The 18,443-nt window shown below is 52.7% G+C and overlaps 1 protein-coding gene across 6 annotated transcripts in view; it reads right to left on the bottom strand.

Annotated features, from left to right (window-relative positions):
• The window catches only part of SMOX (spermine oxidase), a 51,060-nt gene extending 33,608 nt beyond the window's left edge, over positions 1 to 17,452 (bottom strand). For 4 of the 6 annotated variants that reach the window (XR_005016626.1, XM_036827284.1, XM_036827283.1 and 1 more), the window contains exon 1: positions 17,241 to 17,434. The gene's annotated coding sequence lies outside the window, so the exon portion shown is untranslated. Of the gene's footprint in view, positions 1 to 17,240 lie in introns of all 6 variants that reach the window. The other 2 variants (XM_036827285.1, XM_036827287.1) reach the window with 2 other exon arrangements.
• Positions 17,453 to 18,443: the final 991 nt, after the last annotated feature.

Here is an 18,443-nt window from a genome sequence, read left to right as displayed (position 1 = left end):
TCTGTGTCTGCCCATGAGGCTCCTCCCACCCCTAAAACCCAAGGAGAGACTGAGCCTGAACTCCTCCCAGCCAGACCCTCCCAGTCCTCCTCACCCAGGCCAGCCAGCCAGGAAGTGAAAGAAGTAGGATTTCTGGGCCAGGCCTGGCCAGCCACGGAAGGTAGGTTGGGGTGTATAAAGGTGGGGACAGGGCAGGAGCAGCCTGTCAGCCCAGAAGACACAGGGGGAAGGGAGAGAACATTGGCCTGGGAGCCCAGAGACCTGGATTCGGGCCCCAGCTCAGTCTCTCTTGGCAGGTGACCCCAGACCAGTGTCTTCCCTTCTCTGGGCCCCACCTGGCCAATACCTCTGAACTCACCCCAAGGACACAGCATCTGTACCCCGCCTCCTGGACATAGTTATCTAAGCCCCATCTGATGCTTAACTGCCTGCCTCCTTCAGTCTTTAAACTTTCCCATCTGTAAAATGGGGGTACAGCTACCTGGTGGGACTGCTGGGAGAATTAAATGATAGCACAGGTAAAAGGTGTGGCCACCTGCCAGGGCCACCTCAGAGTGGGAGGGAGAGGGAGGATAATCCCCAAAGAGACTAGTACGGAGGAGGGAGCCACCTCTCCTAGGACCCAGAGCTCCATTTCATGTGTAAAAGAACCCAAGTCTTCACCTGAGCTTAGACTCCAGCCTCAACCTTGGCCCCAACCCTAATATCAGAGTGGACCTTGATATTGACATCAATCATACTATCCCACAACCTGTGTTTGACTGACCCCCAACCCTGACTCAGCCTGACCATCCCACCAGTCTTGGCCAGGGAAGTGGTGGGGAGTAAGCATCAGATACAGTGGCCGTTAGCCAACCCTAAGCTCAATCAGTAAAAGAGACAAGGCACGGGGCCTCATTCTGCAGAGCCCTCCAGCCAGCAGTGTCCTCTGGCCCTCACAGGCCGACATGAGGAAGGGGCTCTAGGGGCCCCATCTTCCTTCCTGGCACTTAGACTTTTCTCCAAGCACAATGTCTTTATTACCAACACCTCTTCCCTGCAACCAGATGTGTAAAGTCCCTAAAAACACAATTTTAAAAGGCTTTGTAAGCCTTTTTCAGAAGAGAAGTGGGGAGCCTGTATTGCATGGAAAAAGACAGCCCTAAACTCAGTGTTTGAGGGAGGGGAGGTCAGAGCCAAAGGCATGGCCCACAAAGGCACTGGTGGGCAGGAGGGGAAGGTATTTCTGGAGAGGTGAGTGCTCTGGCTGGCTTCTGTTCCCCTTGATGCTCTGCAAGGTGGGACAGACCTGAGTGAATTGTTTCAGGACCCCAGCTTATAGCTGCCTGCAGAGACAGAAACTGGAGACTACCTGAGTGGGGGTGGAGGAGGGGAAGAAAGCATGGACAGAAGTCAGAGAAAGGGTTGGGTCTTTCTGATGGGCATAAAGCTCAGCTGGCAGTAGAGAGAGAAACAGAGGTGGAGATGGACCAGGGCAGAGTCCAGGACTGCATTCCTGCCCCTATACTCACACCCAAAGAGCTTTATCCCAAACTCCATCTTAGAGATCCCATCCACCTTCAGCAAAAATGAATGGGTCATGCTCTGACAATAGATCAGATCAGGTACTAGTCATCTAAACATCTCCTATGAACCTCTCAAAATCTGGGCCAGCACTACCAGCTCAGCTTCCATCTCTGATCCATGCATGCCCTGGTTTCCCATCTTTGTGTGTGTCTGCACACAGAGGTCCTAACTGGCCAGGTCACCTCTCTGCAAGCAAGGCCCACATTCTTCCCCTCAGATCCCAGATCTTCCAGAGGCAGGCACAGCCCACGCTCCCTCAGCCCAGAGAGAGGTCAGGGGTCTGACATGATGGCTGCCACTCCTGGAGAAGATGAAATTGCCCAGACAGCAGCTTTTGTCCCTAACCAGCATTCCCTTGGGTGAGTCCATTACCACCTGAGCTTCAGTTACCCCATCTGTAGAATGGGAACAGTCACCCCTACCTTGAATGAGGCCAGCCCTGACCCCAGACCCTATTAGCCAGTTTCCTTTTCCTCAGCAAAGTCCTAAAGGCACAGGTTTCACTGTGGCTCCCTTTAGCAATCCTTAGGATGAGACCTCATGGCCTGGATTCCCTCCCTCTGAGCAGGATGTGACACCCAAACTCTAAACCCACCCCCCCTAGGAAGTCATCAACCACAGAAATGTAAGAGACCACAGAACTGGTTACTATGCCAGTGACTACGTTGGTGTGAGACTGCCCTTGGTGACATCAAATCAGGCCATGAGCAGGGGAGGGCTGATGGGAGATGGTCACTCACTACCCTGGGAAAGGCTGAATCTGGAGAGAGAACACCAGCCTCAAGACCATACCAGCCCTGTTCTGAGGCACCCAAGTCACCATGGCCCCTGGGGAACCCCAGGAAGACACCTTTCTTCCTCTCTCTCTCTCCCTTTCCCTCTCTCCCCACCTCCCTTTGTCTTTCCCTCCCTCTCTCTCTCTCTCTCTCACACACACACACACACACACACACACACACTTTCCTTATGTTTCCCTTGATGACTCAGCTTGCTAAATAGCCTCCTCCTTTGGGAATACTTTATTGCACCATGGTTTTCATACAGGCCCTTGTTTTTGAATACCAGTGGTTTGAGGCTCCACAACTTTTTAGATGAGTGACCTGAGCCTCAGTTTCTTCATCATTAGAATGGGGATGAAGAGTCCCTGCCTCACAGGGTTGAGTGTGACAATGCAGAATGCTTAGCCCAGAGCCAGGCACGTAGCAGCAATGGTTTTTATATTAGTTTTCCTACAGGCCTAAGTCTGCACACTAGTGGGGTCACCACAGGGATGGCTGGGCCAGGACATCAGACATGGGTAGGGATGGGAAATCCAGCCAGTAGAGAGGTCACAGACCCTCCTGCATGATGACTCCAAAGCAAGACCTCCAGGCCTCAGAACTACACCACCCCACAGTGGCACTGCTATGGTCTGATGACAGGGAGGAATAGACAAGTAAGAGAGAAGGGCCACACCACTTACTGGGGGCACTTGCTCCTCCCAGGCAAGGTCTGTGAGGCTGAAACTGCAAAAACAGGACAATCTGTATGGTCACCAGCCTCCAAGATGGCCCTCAATGATCCTCCCCTCATGGTACTCATGCCTTACAGTCCCCTCCCAAGCTGATCTGTGTAGCCAATAGGATATTGTAGAAATATGGAGTGTGACTTTCAAAACTAGGGCGTAATACACACTGTGGCTTCCACCTTGCTCTCTTAGACTGCTTACAAGAGGGGAAGCTAATCACCATGTTGTGAGGAAACCCACATAAGCCCACTGAGAGGCAAGGAACTGAGTCCTACCATCAGCCAAACCATCCTGCTAAGCATGTGACTGAACCACCCTGGAAGCAAATCCACCAGCCCCAGTGAAGCCTTCTGATGACTGCACTCCCAGCCAACACCTTGACTGCAACCTCCTAAGAGATCTCAAACCAGAAACAACTAAACTGCTTCCAAATTCCTGACCCACAGAAACTATGAGGATAATAACTGTTTATTGCCATTTTAAACTACTAAGTTTTGGGGTAGTTTGTTACACAGCACCAGGTAACTAACAGTCAGCAGTTCTCTCTCCTTGGAGACCCCTCAGAGTAGAGACCCCAAGGTAAACTCCCCATCCTACTCAGGGTCCCAGCTCCCTCTTTTCTAAAACTCAGGGCTGGGGTTGAGTGAGCAGAGAGCCTGGCCCAGGCCCTACAGCATACAAGGCCCAGGAGACAGGAATGCCTTCCCAGCCTGTGCGTTAGACTCACCTGGAGATTTTTACAAAAGACCAATACCAAGCCCGGAGATTGGGTCATCTAAATCAGACTCTTCCGGGTGGAGTTCAAGCATGGAAATTTTTTAAGGACTCTACATGATGCTAACATATAGCCAAGGTTAAGAATCACTTCTCTACAGCAGATTCCAAATGCAGATTCCAGGCCAGCCCAGAACATCTGGGATCTGCCTGTACAGGAGTAGAGGAGGCAGAGAGACCAGAAAGGCCAGGCAGTACCCAAGGTCCACTCCCCACCTTCCAGCTTAGGCTGAGGGTCTCCCTCTGTCCTCCCTCCCCAGCTGCTGCCCAACTCCCAAAGCACTCTGCATTGAACACCTGTAATGCACCTCTGCTCACAGGGACTGCTCCCTCAGAGAGGACCCAGGGTGCAGGGATGGGGTCTAACTCTGAGGGAAGACTCTGTTTTCTCATCTGCAAAATGGGTATTGCCATCACACCTGGTCTGCTCTCTAATGGGTATTAGGCTACCACTCAGAAGTTTTCAGAGAGATTTATGCTTTATCTCCCTCAAGGCAGCTTCCCGCTCCTTCATAGCAGCATTATTCACAATAGCCAAAAGGTAGAATCCACTCAAGTGTCCATCGATGGATGAATAAACAAAATGTGGTAGATGCATATAATGGAATATTATTCAGCTTTGAAAAGGAAATTCTGACACATGCTACAACATGGATGAACCTTGAAGACATGATGCTAAGTGAAATAAACCAGTCACAAAAGGACAAATACTGTATGATTCCACTTACATGAGGTACCTAGAATAGTCAAATTCACAGAGACAGAAAGTCGAATGGTGGTTGTCAGGGGCAGGGGAGGGAGGAAATGGGGAGTTACTGTTTAAAGGATACAGAATTTCAGTTTTGGAAGATGAAAAATAGTTCTGAAGATGGATGGTGGTGATGGTAGCACAACAATGTGAATATATTTAATACCACTGAGCTCTATACTTAAAAATGGTTAAAATGATAAATTTTATGTTATGTATATTTTACCACAATACAAACAACAAGAACAACAACAACAACAAAAAGTTGAGTGAGTGCTACTCTGTACCAGGCACTCGAGATACTGAAACAGCCAGATGCCTCCCCTTGGAGGATCAGGGGTGACAGGTGCCACAAAGCAAAGCAGGTAAGGGGAGAGGCAGCTGCTCTGGGTAGGGAGGTCAGGGAAGCCTCTCTGACAATGGGACACCAGAACAGAGGAAGTGACAGGCAGGAGAGGACCAGAGGGCAAAAGTGCTGTGGTGACCTCCTAGGGACTTGCTGAATGACAAAATATGTGGGTAAGAGCAAGGATGGGGTCAGGATGACTTGGGTGACCAGTCATGACACCAGGACCAACCCTTACAAGTTCTGTGTCAAGTGGTCATCTCCTTTCCCCTTCACAACAAGCTTGTGAGGTAGGAAAGACAAAAAATTGGTGCAAGACCCACAGGTGGGAGGAGGGCCCCGGTGGTCTGACTCCAGAGCCCAGTTCTCTCCTTAGGGCTATCACAAGAGTTGGGAAAGCTTCTCCAGGCCGTCTCCCATCGAAGGGCTGAGCCTGCCTCCAAACACACAGCCCAGGGCCCCTCTCCCAGCCCCACTGCATAGGGCATCACATGCAGGCATGGCCCTGACCAGCCCCTGACCTGGGTTAGTGTCCCCACACGGAGATCCACCCATTCAGCAGATGGGGCATTTGAAGCCTGGGAGGTGTGAGCTGGCAGATGAAGAGGTAGCCTCCCGGCGGGCTTCTCCCCTCTCCCTGCCAGGAGCCACAGCCCTCACAGTTCTGGAGGGAAGGAGGACAGCACAGTCAGCACTTTCCCCTGACTCTTTCAAAACCACTGACAAGAACTGAGGCTTGTGAGACAGCTCAGCCAGTGCAGTTTCCCCTTGCTGGCCCCTCGTGACTCTGCACAAAGCCCGTCTGTGCTTCGGCTCCAGCCCCTGGGGGAGGGGGGTCAGGGAGGGGGGTCCCCTGCAGGCCAATCCTCTCTCCTGAGCCACGGGTGGGTCCCCACTCTGCCCAGCCCAGGACTCGTGCTCCTGGCCCACAGGGCAGACCGCAGCCCTGACAGCAAGGCTGGCCTGTCCAAGGCTTTTGCTGGGTTCAGGCAGTACTTGTGGGAAGAGGGTCCCCTCCATTATAAACTCTCTTCCTGCAAAACTCCCTCTTCTATGCTCATCCCCCACCCCCAACCCCCATTCAGCATGGTTTATCACAGAGCAAAGGTGGCATGCATGATCACAACATGGAAAAAAGAAAACATCCCCCAAAAATCCAGCCAACAGATAAACCCCATAGCAAATCTCTATTTATTAAGCCCTTCATGTGCCAGGTCCCATGCTGGGCACTTTCCATTCATGGCATCATTTAATCCTCCCAAACACCCTGGTGCCCATTTTATAGATGAGGAAACATCAGAAAGGTTCACAGGTGTGATGGAGGCCACCCAGACAGAGTGAGGGGTAAAGCAGGGCTTGACAATGCTCAGCTCATCTCTCTCTACCCAGCACTTGCCCACCTCTCAGGCCCTCACTCAGCCTCCCGGGGCAGCAGGCCTAAGGACAGCCCTCAGCCTGGCACTTCTGTCTTACCCGTCCCCACACACTGACACTGCACACATTGTGCTAGGCACCCGGGGCTAGCAGGAGGTATCCCCAAGCCTGGCAGCTTACCCCAGCTACACTGCCAAAACTGGGGCTGCCGCCGGGAGATCACCTGCCTCCTGGCCAGGGCGTTAGTCAGGTGGGCTGCAGGCCAGCCACCCTAGTCTCCCTGCCCCACAGGGACTGGCTTAAGGCTTGCCAGACCACAGCCCTTTGCCCTTGATTTTATCCTCCATAAAGAGTGACAAGGATAGTGGTCTAATGGCTTCTGGCAGCACAAAAGAAAATTCTAAGAGCAACTAAATGATAATTCCCTCTAAACAGTCACCTCTTGGTCATCTGGCCCAAGATTTTCCCCTCCTGGTAACTCCAAGGTGGTTTAACTATGCTCTCCTAACAAGTCCTAGCACAGGATCTCCTGACACAGGATCACCCAATAAAGGGCTCTTCATAAAGTTCAACCCTGAAGCAGAACACCACCCTCCCCCACCCCTGCCAACCTCAGAAAGAGCTGGAACTAGGTCTGAAAAGCCAATGGTGTTCATTTCAAAATGCACCCATGGGCCCCATGATTCAATCCATAGAACACCTATAGAGTTAAGACGCTGAGCTTAGACAATAAACATATTCTTCAAGTTCTTTTATTGAGTTCAAAGAGAGACTTAATAACTGACCAGCTTTTGGAATCAAGAAATGCCTGTTTTTATAATTCTATCATCGTTACCACTATTTTTCACTGAGTACGTCCAAGGTACAGAGGGCAATGCTAAGCATTTCACGTGGAATATTTTGGTTTATCTTCATGTCACTATCCCCCTTCTACAGAGGAAGAAACTGAGTTTCAGAGAGTTTCCACAACCTGTCATCTAACATAAGGCACTCCAAAATATACTCAGTAAGATACTAAGGCTCAGGCTTTACTCTTTTTTTAAAACCAAGGAATGAATCAAGTTTATCACCTTTTCTTGAGTTACTTTCTCAGATTAACTCAAAAGTTTTGCATTAATTGTATATGATTTTTAATTTTCCAAAATAGAAAAGATAAAAGAGATATGTTTGTTTAACATTTAAAGGCCTCATTTAAAAATCTTTCCTATGAATGTTTGCCCACTGGTGGTCCTGCGTGTCTCCTACTTAGTTGACTCAAGGTCTAGTTATTTGCCAGTCCACTAGGAGCACCCATCAGTGTCTTCTCCCTAGAGTCAGGAGTTTGGGGGAGCTGGGCTGGGCTGGCTTGGGGAAGAGGTCTGGTTGTGGGTAGGAAGGCATGGTTGAAGGTTTGGAGACGGGCTCTGAGGGGTCTGTGACTTGAGGAAAAGGCATGAAACCAGATGTCCTAGAACCTGGGCTTGAGACCCAGTCATGCCATTTGCTGGCACTGCCAGAGTTCCCATTTGTGAAATAGCTCATGCCCCGTGGGCCACATGGAGAGGACAGGAATTATGGGTCTACCAGGGCCTGGCACAAGGCTGCAGAGGGTGGCTGGGTTCTTTGTTCTGTTTCCTAATAAATTACAACTCATTTCCAAGTGCTGCTTCTCTTGGTCTTAAATCACACCTTCCTTAACACCCTCCCGCAAGAAGCAGCTAGATGATAAAGGAATCTGGACTGAGGGTCAGGGGTACTGGACTTACCCCCGCCGCACAACAGCCAAGCCACCCTGGTCTGATTGAACCCAAATGCTTTTCTTCATCCTCCATCCTACTGACCCCTGATTTAGAGAGAGCAAAACAAGCCTTGGGCTCCTGCCTATTTGAGGAAGAAAGAGACAGGGCCAAAGGAAGAAGAAAGTGCAGCTGAACTGGGTAAGAAAGCTCACTGAGCACCCCCTACCAGGGCCTCCCTGAGGGCTGTTGTCACCACATAGGCCTGTTACCCACATCGCACCATTACAGCAACTTCTGGGTCGCTGTTTGAAATGCTGCACCCCATCACTTCCACCTGAGCTGCTGAACAAAGAGTCCTCACACCTCAGAGGATATGAGGTGTGGTGAGGGGCAAGGCAAGGTGGCCTCACTGACCTTCTCTCCCAGCAACAGGGGAGGCAGGAGGAGCACGAGCCCGGGGACACTCCCTGTCCTACACTTTAGACACCCCTTCCAGGAAGGTGACAAGAGTGAGATTCCTAAACTTTTGGGAAAATGACTCAGAGCTCTGATAATCTGAGTGTCATATGAGCAACTCACCCCTCCCCATGCTTGAGACATGAAAGCACACAGCAATTCTCTAAGGAAGCCCAATGAGGGGGGAGGGATCCTGTACCCCCAACCCACCATCACACCCTGCCACTTTTCTCACTAAACCACTGATCTGATCAAACCACTGCCCTGCTCAAAAACCTTCAATGGCTCCCAGTGGCCTAATGAATGAAGGCAGGTCCCTGACACCTCCTCCCTGCCCTCAGCCCCCCTGTCTCCTACATACACCCACTGGACCCCACGACTCCCATACCCAGACTAGGCCCACAGGGCCCAGGGTGGCCTGTGAAATCTCCTCACTCTGCCCAGATATCCCCACCCTGCTAGCCACTTCCCCAGGAAGTCAGTCCTCACTCTTTTCTTGCTGTTCTGGAAAATCACCCCTCTGTTCTAATCAAGACCCTATCCTGAGCCTTACATGCTCTCTGCTGACCTTTGTGCCTCTCAAATCCCTGACGAGTGTCCCCTTCCCTGGGCCCTTCCTGGAGACACTGCCTGCAGCCATGTCAATCACATTAAGAGCAGCCAACAAGAATCTGGGTGTCACAACAACCCTATGAGGGAGGTAACATTATCCCCACGGTACAAATTAGGATAGTGAGACACAGAGAGGTTTTACCTTCTTGCCCAGGGATCACAACCTCACTCTCTGAGATGAGAGGCTGGGAAAGAACTTGCAGGGCAAGAAGATGGGAGGGAAGGATGGGATAGGAGGCCCTCCCAGAATCCCGAAGACCCAGGCCTGGTTACTACTGGGTCCCTTGCTCACCCACAGTGAAGCAAAGCTGCTGCCACTAGAACCCAGGTCTGGTCCTGGGCCCCTGTCCCCTCCAGGCCATCCCTCCCTCTACAGTACCCTTTTCTTCCACTAACTCTCCAAATGTACCCATCCCACCAAGTCCACCTCCCCCAGGAAGCTATTGTTCCACCCTACCTTCCCTCCCTGGCACTTCTGGACCCACCCATCACCCGTGTTTGTAGTCTCTCATGGAGCAGCATCCTCCCATATCAGCCCTTCCCACCAGGTGTTCTATTGGTCAGTTGGTCATTATTAGGATGTCTTCAAAAAAAAAAAATTGTGTATGATCAAATCAGTTTAGAAAACACCAGTTTCTTTTCTACAGGACTTGTCAAAGCCTTTAATTCTCTTAAATGCATTCTGAATCTCCCATAGGACAGTGGAGTGGATTTTCCAGTTTCTACCCTTGTTTGTCCCCTGAACCCTTGAGGTTTCTCAGAACAGTCTTTGAGAAATGCCACCTCCTCCCACCCCCTCAGGACAGCCTGGCACAGCAGGGGGCACATGGGTAGGAATCAAGAGGGGTAGTGGGGTGGGTTATCCTTTTAGGAGTTATGAGTGACATTTTGAGAGCTTAGCCTGAAAGCCCCTCTTGGCACTGCCCAGGGCAACAGAACCTCTGCCTTTAGTGTCTGCCCTTCCCACCTTTCTTTGGGTGAGGTGACTGCCTACCCTCCTGCTAGGGTCTAGAGGGACCTCATCTGACCAGTGGTCTCAGATACCACCCTTCAGGCTCTGCAAAGCCCAGAGAACAAGGGGTCTTGGGAGATCCCCAAATCAAGCTGGACAGCTCTTCTGGGCAAATTGCTCATTCTACTCCATCATCAGCACGCAAGTTTCAATAGTAAACCAAAATTTAAATGTATTAAGCTGCCATTCTGGGAACATGCAGTGCTCTACTCAACAAACCCTGCAACTCTCTCCCCTGCTCCCCAGAGAGGGGACTGAATCCCTCAATTTACAGGAAACTGAGTCCTCAGAGCAGAGCAGACACTTGCCTGTAGTGTCTCAGCCAGGGGCAGAGCAGAATGAAGCATCCAGGCCTCCCCACTTCCAGGTGCACTGGGGAGGTGGCCTGAGTGGAATAAGACCCCAACAGCAGCTCATGCAACCATCAGGGCAGCTACAAGGACTCACGCAGGCCAGGCGGGGGTCAAGGATGCTCGCTGGGGGTGAGAGCTCAGCAGCTGGGGGGACTTTAGGGGCTTTCAGGAGAAGATGGCATGTCTAAGTCTGGCGTCAGCTGTTTCCCCAATCTCCTTGGCCCAACCCTGGCTGGAGGAAGAGTGCTCACCCCAGATTGGCTAACCACAGGGCCGGGCTTGGCTGTGGGGAAAGATAAGATGCCCTACATGCCGCCTGCATGTCACCCTGCCCAGGGGCAGTCACCTAAGACACTTTCTCATGGTTTTGGGAGCTCCTCAAAGTCAGGCACCCTAGAAATCAGGCCTGTGCTCCCAGCCTGAGACCCAAGTCCCCAGAAGCACCTCACCCAGCCCCACCCCCCCAACAGAGTAGCCCCTGCATCCCATACCCTCCACATGCTCCCCTCTGCCCTGCCCCCATACAAGCAGTCTATACGCCTCCCCCAACACAGTTCATAGGAGCCAGGACAGTCCCCTTTATCTGTTTCAGGTCTCACCTGATCTGTGCCCATCCCTGTACCTGCCTGGCCCAAAGTCCCCAGTCTCAACCCTCACTACACAAAGATAACCCATTGGCCAGCAGCATCACACCACCCAGGAGCTTGTTAGAAATGCAGAGTCTCAGGCCCCACCCCAGACCTGCTGAATTGGAACCTGAATTTTAACAAGCTGTCCACATGTATGCTAGAGTTTGGGAAGTAATTTTATAGACCACTGCTCTAATCAATTCCTTGCACCTATGGCCTATAAGCTTTGATGGCTCCCCAGGGCCTAGTGAATCAAGTCTAGACTCAGTGGCTTGACAATCAATGATTTGACTGACTTGTCCAGGCCTGGGCTCCCCTTCCACCTCAGGAATGCCATCCCCTCCTGTGTCGGTCAAAGCTACCCAAGACTTCAGGGCGCTCTAAAAGCACCACCTCCTCCAAGAAGCTGGTCTGAACTGCACCTCATTACATCATATCTGGCATGGCTCATTCTTATTTCCTGGTGAGTGGGGACCCTGTCCTGTGTTCCCAGTGGCCCCAAGCACCAGAGTGGGGCATAGAAGATGCCAGGTGCCAACCAGAGGTAACAAGGCCCAGTGTCCAGTTGTTGGAAAGTCCACCCTCAGCTCTAGCCTGCTGAACTCAGGCTCTGCCACAGCCTTCACCTCAACTCAGCAGACAAGGACTCAAGCAGTGTGGACAAGCCTCCTGCATACTCCAGAGAAGGAGCACTCCTCAGAAACATGGGCCTAGTGAGCTTCCAGCAGCAATGTGCTTGCTCTGGGCCTCAGTTTCCCAAAATGCAGAAGAGAATGCCACTGAGTCTGCCTCCCTCTTTTCCTGGAGGGCTGGGAGGATCTGAGATAGATGAGCAGATCCCCTAAACCCTGGGGTCAGAATTTGCAGCAAAGAGACTCCAAACCCTTTCTCAGCCTATTAGCCAGGCCCCTGGGAGGCCAAGTCACCTGCCCAGACCAAACAGGAAAGCCTCAAAGGACAAGGCTGCCACACCCTCCTCCCTACTCCCTCCTTCCTGGCCCAGTTCCTACAGACGGGCATCCCATGGGGAGTCCTCGCTCTTTACCCTGGGTCTGCAAGAAGGTACTCAAGCATGTAACCTCAAGGAGTTCCTGGCTTCTGTAACCTCAAGGAGTTCCTGGCTTCTACAACCTCTGGGGAGCAAAAAAAAAGTCTCTCTAATCTCATTTTACAGACAGACAAAAAGGGGTAAGGACAGGGCCAATACTGAAGTGGATTAAGCTCTTTTCAGTTCCCATTTCTCTGTTCCCCCAGCTCTGCTCCCACCTTCAGTCCAGCCCTACTCAGACCCCCATCCAGGTTTCCCAAGGCCAAGTCTGAAGCTCCACCTCACAACATCCTAGATGGAATACAAAACAGGCCAGTTTATCTGCAGCGTTCCTACCTGACCTCTCTGGGCTCTCCAGAGGCAGATGAAGAGGGCAATGTGGCAATGCTGAACCCAGAGAAGTGACACTCCAATGGTGGCATCTCAAGCAGGGAGCTGTTTTTGTACGAGAAGTAGGTGTCCTCCCTGGCTCTCGGAAATCACAGTGTGCATGACACCCAACTACCTGGCCTGGGCCCAGAGCCCCTCCTGGAAGAAACAGAGAGACTCAGCTGCCCACTCTGAGTGAGGACCCTTTCTACCTTACAGGGTGTGACTTCTTTCCTACCTCCCCAGCCCCGAGGCCAGGCACCTCTGCGGGTCAGGAAAAAACATTTGTTAAGAAGACTTCAGCTGGCGCATATCTGAGAGGCATGAAAGAAGTGACAGAGTAGAGTGTCTTAGAGCATTTATTCTGGAGCCAGGCTGCCTGAGTTCAAATCCTTGCTGCTCTGTCACTACCGAGCTGTATGACTGTGCCTCAGTCTTCCAGTCTGGAAAATGGGAATAAGACTTACCTCACAGAGCTGTTAAGAGGATTCAAGGAGCACTTCCCTGGTGGCGCAGTGGTTAAGAATCTGCCTGCCAATTCAGGGGACACGGGTTCAAGCCCTGGTCCGGGAAGATCCCACATGCCGCGGAGCAACTAAGCCTGTGTGCCATAACTACTGAGCCTGCGCTCTAGAGCCCACGAGCCACAACTACTGAACCCATGTGCCACAACTAATGAAGCCCACGCACCTAGAGCCCGTGTTCCGCAACAAGAGAGGCCACCACAATGAAGAGTAGCCCCTGCTCGCTGCAACTAGAAAAAGCCCATGTGCAGCAACAAAGACCCAATGCAGCCAAAAATAAAAAGATAAATAAATAAATATATTAAAAAGAAAAGAGGATCAAAGGAGCTAATATTTGCAAAGTCCTTAGAACACTGCCTGGCACGCAGTGAGTATACCAGGGCCCTGGCCTAGCCTCTTGGCCTCTGCCTGATTTCTCCCACCCAGGATACCCTCCTTTCTTCCATCTATCCCAGCTCAAAGCTTTTCCTAGGCATGCCAGCCCAGCCCTGATCTGAACCCCTATCCCCTAGTTCCAGCGCTCACCTCCCAATGTTACCTTGGTCCATCACCAGTCCCGCTGTCCAGGGCCAAGCTTCCCTCTCCCAGATCTGAGGTCCCTCATTTCTTAGCCCTCCATTCTGAGAGCACTAGCCAAACAGCTCAATTCTCAGTTGGCTCCTCTGTGCAAAAAGGAGAGCTGTGTGTGGAAAGACAAGGGTCTACAGACACCCCCAACTCCAGCTTCTGCCTCCCCTTCAACTCCCTGCCCTGAGAGCTAGGCACCCAGCACTCACCCAAGAGATTGGGTAAAATAATGCCCTGGCTGCCCAGGCCATCCCCATCTCATGAGTTAGAAAACACACACAAGCACACAGGCACACACTCCTCTGTTGACCCAGTCTGGATTTCCACCAAAGAGAGCAAAGGAAATCATTTCTCCCCCACCCACAGCAACCCACATCAACTCCACACCCCCTCAGACCCACCCAATCTCCCACTAGGCATACAGGCCTGCCTTTGAGCCTTCCCTTTTTCCCACTGACCCCCTCAGATTCTTGCAGTGATTTGCAAAACTGCTTTCATGGAAAGAAAATAAAAATCCTTAGGATCACCTGAGGTTTACAGGGGGCTCCTGCACTGCCTTGACCTTTCCACCTGGCTCAAGATTTCCTGAGTATCAGCTACATGCCAGGGACTGTGCTAAATGCTCTAGATACAGCAGTGGGCCATTCAGTCAAGGTTCCAGCCCTTAGAAAGCCAGAAAAAGTAAACAGACAACTGCAACAAATTGTTATGAACTGTGATAAATACAATGAAGAAAGTAAACCAGTTGCTACGATGAATTACAGGGAATGATGGGCTTCTACCAAGACTGGGAAGGCATATGAGGAAGGCATATTTAAGCTGAGACCTGAAAAATAAGAAGGAGCATAGCCAGCCCAGTAGAAAACCTTGGAAGAACATTCCAGGCAGAGAAAACAGCACAGGCAAAGAACACAGGGCAGGAAAAAGCTTAGGTGTTCAAGGGGCAGAAGTGATTCAGGTGTGGCTGTCAGGAAGATGAAAAGTGGACAGTGTTAGGATAAGGCTGGGGGAGGTCAGCAGTGACCAGACCTTGGAAGATCTGAAAGGCCAGGGGAAAGCTTTGAAATTTCATTCCAAGTGCAATAGGGAGCTATTGAGGGTCTTAGAGGAATGAGACTACTCAATATTTTTCTAAATTGTTCTTGCTGCTCTGTTAAAATGGATTTGAGGAGGCAATTGCAGACTTAGGGAAAGCAGGCAAAAGCTACTACAATATTCAGGCAAGATATAAAAGGTGGCTTGGCCTGGGGCAGTAGCCTAGGGCAGCAGCAGTGGAGTCAGAGCATGAAGAATAGGCCTGAGATAGATTTGGCAAAAAGAACCAAAAGCACTTGCTGTAGCACTAGATGTGGAGAGGGAGGAAAAGGGAGGAGATGATGCCACCTGGTTTCCTGTCTTTAATGGTGGGTGGGTTATGGGTCCTTTACTGAGGTGGGAAGGTCTGCAGAGAGTCATGCTTGGGGAGCGCAGTCAGGGTTCTGTTTCACCCATATTAACTTTTTCATACCTATGATGCCATAAGTCATCAGATGGGTGGCTGGATACAGAGGTTGGGACTGGAGATAAAATTTGCTACTTAAAATCATGAGAATGGGGCTTCCCTGGTGGCGCAGTGGTTGAGAATCTGCCTGCTAATGCAGGGGACACGGGTTCGAGCCCTGGTCTGGGAAGATCCCACGTGCCGCGGAGCAACTGGGCCCGTGAGCCACAACTACTGAGCCTGAGCGTCTGGAGCCTCTGCTCCGCAACAAGAGAGGCCGCGATAGTGAGAGGCCCGCGCACCGCGATGAAGAGTGGCCCCCGCTTGCCGCAACCAGAGAAAGCCCTTGCACAGAAACGAAGACCCAACACAGCCAAAAATAAATAAATAAATAAATAAATAAATAAATAAATAAATAAATAATAAAAATAAAGGAATTCCTTTAAAAAAAAGTCTTTAAAAAAAAAATCATGAGAATGAAAATGATATACATTTAAGACCTGTGTTTGTAAATTAATGTTTGATTTTAAAACTTATAAGAAAAAATGAGAGCTTGAGGGGTATGTAAATAGAAGGGACTCAGGGGAGAGGAGCGGGCTGAGAACAGAGCCCGGGGATCCTCCAACATTCAGAGTGAGTGAAGGAGTTGTCCTTAAAGACAAGTAAGGAAGGGCTTTGGTTGGGGTAAAGGGGGGTTGGTAAGGAAGAAAACCAGGAGAAGCCAAGAAAGGATATGGGAGAGAATGATCAAGACCAAGGGAGGTCAAGGAAGACCTACTTGTGGGGGAGTGTAAATCACAGGAGACCTTTACTTGGGTAGTTTCAGTGAATTGGTGGGACCAAAGCCAGGTCAAGTGAGCTGAAGAACCCAGGGACCACAAGTACAGACAGCTCTCTGCAGAAGTTTTGCTGTGAAGGGAAATGGAGAAGTGTGTCTGTAGCTAGGGGAGAATGAGGGATGAAGGAAAAAAGGGGGGCCATAAAATGGAGGGGAGGGGTGGCAAAGCATGTTCTTACACTGTTGTGAATGATCCAGGGGGAAAGTAGCCACTTTTAATACTGGAGCGAGGGGAAGTAACTTGAAGAATGGGGGACAGGGAGCAGACCATCTTGGAACCCTAGTTAGGCATTAGCCTGTGGCAGGAGCCCAGCTAACAAGAGGAAAAGGGAGGGGGGCAAAGATGCAAAACGCAGATGTGGGGCCTTCACTACACACACTTTCAGATGCACGCCTACCCATTCCAGTGACCCCCCTAGACACTTGCCGTTTTGCTGCCTGCTCCAAACACGGACAAGTTACCCACCCCCTCCGCGGATTGGCACGGGATGTGCCACCACCGGCAGACTGTTCAACCAACCTGTGGGCACATCTCACCACAGGTGCCAGCCACGGCGCTTCTCTTATCAGGCCATACCCCGCTTCCTGGTGCAAGCTCCGAGGGGGTCCCCAGGCCCCTCACCGGCTCTACCAGAGCCCCAGCCCCCACCCCTGGGCAGTGGCTTCTCTGAGTCCCTCCCCCAAATTGAGCATTCGACACTCCCTACCCCTTTCCGAGCCTGGCTCTCGCCTAGCCCAGCGCAGCCCGTGAGCCCCTAGTTGGCTCTTCGGAGAGAGCTGCTCCCCACATTGTCCGGGGGACACCCCGAGAAGACCACCTGGACGCCCTTTGGGAGGGCGGCCCAGCCTCTCCCCGTGTCCCAGCCGTCGCCCCGGCGCCTCCTCTTCCCTCCCCAGTGCCCATGCTCTGGGCGGCCCAAGCCGTCGCGGGGCGTCCGCGCCCGGCTTTGTCTGCGCCCACGGAGCGCGCCCGCCGGGCGCCGCGGGCGCTCCCCAGCTGCACGCAGCCCCAGGGTCCTGCCTGCCTTCCACCCTCCCACAGCCCCCCACCTCGGGACCACCGCCACCCGGCCTAACCGCCGCCTCTCACGACGCGAGCGAAGGGGCGCGGCGCCCACCGCCCTCGCCGGCCTCCGGGAATGCCGGGCAACCTGGCCCTCCCGCCCGAGCGCCGCTCCGGCTGCCGGAGCCCCGGGCCGGACGAGCCCTCGGGGCCGCAGCGGGCCCCTCACCCTCCCGCGGCGGACGCAGCTCCAGCCTGCGCTCGAGCGGGGCCGGCGGCCGGGGGTCGGGGAGCCGGGAGCAGCCGCGCGTGGTACCTTTCCCTGCTGAGCCGGGGAAGTGAGTTTGCGACGAGCGGCTCTCCACCTCGGCCTCCTCCGCCTCCCCTTCTCTTCAGCCGCCTGGCTTCCTCCTCCAGCCGCCGCCGGGACCGTAGGGGCCCGAGCCAGCCGCCGCGGCCTGTGTGGGGCCCCGCTCCGCCTAGCGTCCCCGGCCCACCCCTCCCAGTCTGTTCAGGCCCGGCCCCCGCTCCGCCTCGGGGCGGGGACGCGCCGAGCTCCTCCCCCGACCCTCCCGCCGCGGGTGGGGAGGCTGAAGGCTGCGTTGGCAGAGAACCTCAGTGACTCTCCTTGCGGAGGGACCCGGGCCCACGCTCCCCACCTGGGTTCCACGGCCCCCTCCTCAGGCTGGGCGCCGAACGTCCCCACCTGTCCCCAAAAGAAAAGCAGGCAGCCCAGCCTTCCGCGCCCTGTGCTTGGGCGTAACGTGGAGCCGAAGCTGCCTGCCAGGCGACGAGCAGAGCAAGGACGCCGGCCTCAGTTTACCCGCAGAACTCGAAACCCTCCTGTTGAAAGGAAGGGGCGCCTCTCTGTCCTCCCGGAGCTGCCTTCACTCCGGCAGACCCTCCACTGGATCTCAGTTGGGGTCAGAGGGCTCGTCCCCAGGGGGCCACCTCCAACCTCATTTTCTCTGCAACACTACTGCCGCACCCAGCCACCACCACCCCCTCCCATACCTCCTCGCATTAATCTCGAACCTTCAACTGCAAGGGGAAAGGGGGCATTCAAATCGCTGGAGCCTGTCCCTTCACAGCCACGACCTTGAGCGGAGGTGGCCTCTGTAAGAAACATCTTTCACTGGTACCTACTGCCTCGTCCTGAATTTAATAAAACCCGAAGCAACTGTAAGTATGAGGGTCATTTTTTTCCTTAAAAAAAAATCAAAGATTTGGAGGTTATTTGTTTATTCTTTTTCTATTTGAGATTCTGCTCCCCAGTAGTCTTTCATTGTTCTACTTTAAGGGGGGGTAGGGGGCAGTGGTCTCTGACAATTTCATTCTGTTTAACCTGTGAGCATCTCCAGGGCCTCCTGGGGCTGATAGAGATCCAGTCCAACGGGGGCAAGCCTTCCGTGGAAGCTGGGTCCCTGCCTGAACTGTCTTTCAGGCTGAGGAGGGTGCCCCACCTAACCTGGACCCCACAGGGAACCCACCAGGCCCCAGTGCAGAGCATAGGTACACA

The sequence above is a fragment of the Balaenoptera musculus genome, chromosome 15 (assembly GCF_009873245.2).
Source record: "Balaenoptera musculus isolate JJ_BM4_2016_0621 chromosome 15, mBalMus1.pri.v3, whole genome shotgun sequence".
NCBI classification, from domain to species: domain Eukaryota; kingdom Metazoa; phylum Chordata; class Mammalia; order Artiodactyla; family Balaenopteridae; genus Balaenoptera; species Balaenoptera musculus.
Note: the sequence above shows the minus strand (reverse complement) of the source record. Positions and strands in the feature narration are given on the sequence as shown.